Source organism: Ictidomys tridecemlineatus (assembly GCF_052094955.1).
Source record: "Ictidomys tridecemlineatus isolate mIctTri1 chromosome 12 unlocalized genomic scaffold, mIctTri1.hap1 SUPER_12_unloc_7, whole genome shotgun sequence".
NCBI lineage: Eukaryota > Metazoa > Chordata > Mammalia > Rodentia > Sciuridae > Ictidomys > Ictidomys tridecemlineatus.
Window position 1 is genome coordinate 23,665 of NW_027520965.1, and position 7,280 is coordinate 30,944.

The window sequence follows — 7,280 nt, forward strand, 5'->3', positions numbered from 1 at the left end:
GCTCTGGTAATCACCACTCTGTTCTAAATCTCTATGAGATCCACGTTTTGGGATCCCACATCTGAATGAGATCACGTAATATCTCTGATTCTGCCTGGTTTCATTTAAAGTAAATTCCTCCAGTTACATCCACGATGTTGCAAATGAAATAATTTCATCCTTTTTATGGACAAACAGTATTCCACTGTACATGTACCACAGTTTTGTCTTTTTATAAATTAATCATTTAGGTTATTTCCATCCCTTGTCTATTGTGAATAGTGCTGCAATGAACACAGGGATGTAGATATCTCTTCAACATACTGATTTCATTTCCTTTGGATATATACCCAGTAGTATGATTGCTGGATCATATGGTAGTCTTATTTTTTAATTTTTTGAGAAAGCTCCACACAGTTTTCAATAGTCACTATATTAATTTATATTCCTAATAATAGTGTGCAAATATTCCCATACTTGTCAGTACTTGTTATCTTTAATCTCTTTGATAATAGACATTTGTTTTTGGTCTGTCCTGGAAATTAAACCCAGAGTCTTAAACATGCTAGGCAAGCATTCTGCCATTGAGCTACAACCCAACCCTGATAAGTCACTCTTACTGGGGTGAGGTGTTAAATCATTGTGGTTTTGATTTGCATTTACCTTATGATTAATGATATTGAACATTTTTCATATACTTGTTAGCCATTTGTGTGTCTTTTTAAAAATAAATGTCTATTTAGATCTATTATCTATTTTTTCAATCAGATTATTTGGGTGTTTTGTTTGTTTTGCTATTTGAATTCCTTATATATTCTGGACATTAACCCTGAAGGACATTGCTTATGACAGGCCCTTATTCCAGGCTTTGAAGCAGTCATGTGCTATGTCACCTTAAGCAACTTGAATTAACCTGAGCCTCCCACTCCTTTGTGGCAAACCCATGCAGGCTCTTGCCAGCTTCTTGTCATATTCCTCTCCTGCTCATGCCAACATTTGGTATGAAAGCACATCCCTTCATGACCTCTAACAGTGCAAAATGGGCCATCAGCTTCCAGGTGGGGAGTGCAGGCTCGGGTCAGCTATGAAGTGAGTCCAGTCATAAGAGGTGCTAAGCCAGCCTAGAGACTCCACCCCAGAGCAATTGCAAGGCCATGAGCCAATCTGGGACATAAGTGTCTGCTCACATAGATGTGTGCGGTACACCCAGAATGGTTTGCTCAGAATGAAAGAAGCCTGTGAAGCTGAATCTACTGTCATAAGGACTTTGGGTAGCCCAAAGTGTAACCTTGCAGGTAACCCCAGAGTGATCTTGACCCTCTACTGAAATCCTCTCTCCTCCATTTTACATGTTCCTATTTTAATGCCCAACACCTGCCTCTCTTTGCTGTTATAATCACAGTGATAATATCAACAGCACAGTGGAGTGAGGGGACAGCGGGGGCCCTCTGTGCCTATCTCCATATTGGCACCTGCTGTTTGTTATCAAGCCCTCTTACCACAAAGAAATGGGGCCAGGGGGCTTCTGGGGACACCCCATCTGATTCCCTTGCCTCTTCTCTAATGTAGGACACTGGTGATACACCTTCATCTCACACGTACTAGCCACAGTCATCCCTATGAGGAAACACCTGGGGCACCCACAAGGAGGCTTCCTGACCTCCCAATTCCTCACTTTGAAATCATCAAAGAGATGGAAAGGAAAAAGGCCATGTGGGGGTGGGGGTGGGACAGGAGGGTGAAGCATGGTCTCCTCTGACATCCTTCCTCTGGGAAAATTTTAAAAAAAAACTATTTTGGAAATATGAAGCTGTATAAATGTAAGGCTACATTTCATATAATAAAAATTATGTATTAATATAATTTATTCATTAATATACTTCAATTATATACTTTAAAAGTCCTCAAAAATTAAGTCTTCAGACCCAGATGGTTTCACTAGAGAATGCTACCAAACATTTACAGAAAAATTAACACAAACTTTACACACACTATTTCAATACATAGAAGAGGAAAGAAAACTTTCCAACTTATTTTATGAGGCTAGTATTACCCTGATGGCAAAACCAGACAAAGATAATTTATATTTTGTTTGTTTCTTTACAATGCTGGAGATTGAACACAGAGTCTTGTATGTGCTAGGCAAATTCTCTACCACTGAGATACAGCCCCAACCCAAACAAAAATAACTTGCATAAGTGTTTTTACAAACTTAGGTGCAAAAAAATCAATAAAATATTAGTAATCCAAATCTAATAATGTATAAAAATTATGACCAAGTAGGATTTTTTCCAGGTATGCAAGGGTGGTTCAACATTTAAAAATCAACTAGTGCAATCCACCATGTCAATAAACTAAAGAAGAAAAACCACATCTTTTCAGTTGACACAGAAAAAGTATTTATAAAACCTAACACTCATACATGATTAAAACAAAACAAAGTCTCTCTTCAATTAAAAAGAGCAAAGAGTTTATGTGAACTTGAAAAAGACCATCCACAGAAAGTCTACAGCTATGATTTTAACAACATAGTAAGAGACTGAATTCTTCCCCACTAAGAACAAGAATAGGCAAGGATTTCCACTCTCACCACTCTTATTCAACAGAATACTAGAAATTCTAGTCACTGTATTAAGGAATGCAAAAGAATAAAAAAAATACAGATTAGAAAGGAAGGAGTAAAACTCCCTCAATTTACAGATGATATAATAGCATATGTAGAAAATCCCATGGAATAAAATAAGAACAAAAACAATTCTTGATATTCCAAGTAAGTTCGAAAGACATAAGATAAACATAAATTAATCATATTTCCATAGATTAGCAATGAAGATTTACACATAGAAATTAAAACTACAATCACTCAAAAAAACAGTGAAATGCATGAATGCAAATCCAACAAAATATATCAGGATTGATATGGAGAAAAGTTTTCAATGTTGATGTGAAAAACTAAAAAAGACTTAAATAAATGGAGAGACATATCATGTTCACGGATTGGAATATTCAAAATAGTTCAGATGGCAATTCTCCTCCAAACTGACACACAGGTTTCACACAATTCTATCAAAGGCCTGTCAAGATTGTTTTTGTAAATTTTATTTTAAAAGGCAAAGGAATTAGAATAACCAAAACTACTTTTTCTTCTCTCTGTGTGTGTGTGTGTGTGTGTGTGTGTGTATACACACACACTCAGCATGTGCTGAGCAGCTAACTAACCCAAACTAAAATAATTTTGCAAATAAAGCAGAGGAACTAATCTACTCAATTCCAAGAATTATAATAAAAATTGGAAGCACTCTCTCTAAAAACTGGAACAATACAGGGATGCTCTCTTTCACCACTCCTATTCAATATTGTCCTTAAATTCTAGCCAGAGCAATTAGACAGATGAAAGAAATTAAAGAAATATGAAAATAGGAAATAGGAAAAGAAGAACTCAAACTATCATTATTTGCTGACAACATGATTCTATAGAGGAACCAAGAAACTCCACCAGAAAACTTCTAGAATTAATAAATGAATTCAGCAAAGTAGCAGGATATAAAATCAATACCCATAAATCAAATGCATTTCTATACATCAGTGATGAATCTTCTGAAAAAGAAATTAGAAAAACTACTCCATTCACAATAACCTCAAAAAAAAAAAAAAAACCTTGGGAATCAACAAAAGAGGTGAAAGACCTGTACAATGAAAACTACAGAACACTAAAAAAAGAAATTGAAGAACACCTTAGAAGATGGAACAATCTCCATGCTCTTTGAAAGGCAAAATTAATATTGTCAAAATGGCCATACTACCCAAAGTGCTATTCAGATTCAATGTGATTCCAATTAAAATCCCATCATTCCTTATAGAAATAGAAAAAGCAATCATGACATTCATTTAAAAAAATAAAAGACCCAGAATAGCCAAAGCAATCCTTAGCAAGAAGAGTGAAGTAGGAGACAACACAATACCGGGCCTTAAACTATACTACAAAGCTATAGTAACAAAAAATGGCATGATATTAGCACCAAAACAGACATGTAGGGCAATGGTATAGAATAGAAGACACAGAGACAAATCCACATCAAGACAGTTATCTCATACTAGACAAGAAGCCCACTCATTCCATCAGCACACTCTACCTTGTCACCCTGATGGTCTCTTCATTGTCATCACCATTTTTTTTTAATTTTGTAGGGAAGTTTTAGGGTCACAGCAAAACTAAATGGAATGTAAACAGGGTTCCCTGCCATGGATTGAATGAATGTCCTCCTCCTCCATTTTCTCTCTCCTGTGTGAGGACACAGCAAGAAGATACCCATTTGAAAAAAGGGCCTTCATCAGGAACTGAATTGGCCAGCACTTTGATCTTAGTCCCCCAAGCCTTCAAACCTGGGAAGAAAAAGTTTGTTGGTTAAGCCGTCCAGTCTGTGGCATTTTGCTATGGCATCCCAAGATGGCTACCACACTGACATAGACCCTTTCACATACACAAAACACCCTTGCCATCAATATCGCACACATCAGAGTCTTGCACTTGTTGAAATCAATGAACCAATATTGACACATCACATTTCTTTTGCAAATATTTTTTCCCAGTCTATGGCTTATCTCGTTCTCATGACAGTGTTTCATCATCTAACATTTTTATGTCTAATTATGTATGCACAAAGATTATCTAGTGCATGCCACAGCTTATGAATACATATTTGCAGGATACTGGAGGGTAAATATCCAGAATCAGAATTGTTGGGTCAGTGTGTTTGCATTACTAATCAGTGTTACCAAACTAACCTTCTTATGTGTTAAATCCATTTAATTCTCTTACCAGCAATGTAACTATACTCCCACTAGACACTCATTAAAACAGTAGACTGTTAAACTTTAGACTCCTAATGGACAAACCATCCAACATACTCCAGAGAATGTACGAGTGCCATAAGAAGAAAATACGGTTAGCCTACAGCAATGGGCAGCTGATGCCCCAGGCTGGGAGGAGCACTGGCCATGGCACCAGGGCTGCTGGGCAGCAGAAGCCTCCACAGCCCTGCAGGGAGCCTGGAGCACAGCTCTGCGGAACCATGCTCAGCCCTGGACAGAGGCACATGAGTTCCCATCACAGGCTAGAGTGTGGCAGTCCCAGGTGCATGCCTGTCATGCCAGCCACCAGGGAGGCTGAGGAAGAGGAACCTTTGAGGTCAGCCTTGGCAATTAGACCTTGTGGCCAAGGAGGAAAAATTACAAGGGTCTCTGAGGGTGTAGCTCAGGTAGGTCACTTGCCTAACAGGCTCAAGGACCTGGGTTCAATCCCCAGAACCACACATACACCAAAAAGTGACCTTGGAACATAGTTTAAAATGATGGGTCAGGTACACAGAAGGAACCAGGAGAGGGTTTTTAAAGCGAGGACTTAAACCCCAGAATCCACAGGTGCGACAGGAAAACAAAAGGACACAGAGTCAGTGACACCTGAAATACCTGGGCGGGTCTGTCTTTTAAGCCGCCTCCTGCCCCCAGGTCACCTGGGCTCCTCCGTCGCCCTCCCCTCTCCAGGGGGCCTGCGGGTCAGGCCACCTCTTCTCTGAGGTCCACGGCGCAGGCCACACTGCTGAGGCCACCGCATCCTGAACAGGACCCTGCAAATCAAAACCCACCCGCTGTGACCAGCAGCTCCGCTGAGTAGAGCCCTCAGGTGAGAACCGGGACAGCGGGGTCGGGCGGTGGGCGCTGGGGGACCGCCCCGGCGGCTCCAGGGGACAGGCAGCCCGGGACCGAGGCTCCAGGGTGGCGGCAGAGTCCTCCCGGGTCCCACCCTCGTGTGGGCGCCTAGATCGGGGCCGCTCCGGGTCAGCTCACCTTCTCAGCTCCTGGATCCCGGGAGCCGGACCCACCACACCCGGAGCTGCAGCCCCGCCTCCAGGGCGCTACTTCCGGGCTCCTCCCACACGGAGCTGTGCAAGGTGGTCCTTTAGCCAGGGATAGAAGGTAATAATAGCCCAAAGGCTTATTTGGGCTCATGGTTCTGGGGGATCTATCCCTAGACCTTGTGACTCCCCCACTACTTTAGGGCTTTGGATTGCACAATGGAACAAACTGCTGACATCATGAGCTAGGAAGCAAAGAAAAAGAGAGGATGGGCATGAGGTCCCAGAATGTACCTTGGGGTGCTTTTTCAGTGACCTAGGCCCTACTTCCTAAAGGCCCGTAGGACCTCCCCATAGCATCACCCTGCAGACCCAGCTTCCAACTCATGGACCTGAGGGATACACTCTTCCAAACCAAAGCAGTGTTGGAACTTAAGGGAGACTCTCTCTACCAGGTACCAAAGCACTGCAAGTGGAATATCCCTGCCTATTCTGGGCTCCTCGTGCTGCCAAACCACATGCATGGGGAGGGGTGCTATGTTGCCTATGCTAGCAGTCCCAATGGCCAAGGGAAGATCTGCTCTACAGTGGGGCAGGGAGAGCCAGGTCTGGAGTCTTGGAGGTGCATTGGACATCTCTTATTATATTTCCATGTCCCACTGTACAAGTTTATGGAAAAAACTATAGCAACCCAAGTAAAACGGGACTGCCAGTGGAGTTCCCATAGGAGAGGAAGGTGGGATCACTCTGCCAGCTAAAGATCCCTGTTTAGCAAAGGCTGAGGGGATCATGGAGCAGGTGAAGGGATGTCATTACCCCGTGGGTCCTGGGACCAGCTACAGAAGCAGGGTTTCTGCAGTCATGCTGCTGTTACTTCATTGTTGCCTGCAGTCCCACTACTTTATATAGAGGATGTCGCTGGTGGCTCCCTTTCTGTTTCAGGTGAGAGTGTGACTGTAACAAACTACCATAGGTAGGGTAGCTTATAAACAATGGAAATTTATAAGGACACCAGTTGCATTCCTGAAAGCCCCACCCTCATGTCACTGAGGCTTCACCTCTTAAGACCATCATATGGGGGGTTAGGGATCCACACATGAATCTGGGGGACACAATCATTCAGACCATACCAATGACCAAGCTGACATTAGCTTCCAGTGATATGGTAGTTTTTTCCCACCCATATTAAAGAGTGAATATTGAGGCGCGAAGGTGCAGACTGGGTGGGATTAGACTCTCCACATCGTTGGTCCTTCCATCGGCCCCAGGAGGCTGACCTCTGTGGATTCTGTTCCACTGGCAATCTTGCCTTCTGGCTGGCATCTGGGTTCTCCCATTGAAGAGACCCACCCAGAAATGGGGAGGAAAGCGAAGGTGGGGTCTTATTCCCTGACTGCCTTTCTAGGGTGTCATCTCCAGCTGGTCTTGTCCCTCTCCTCTCAGGGA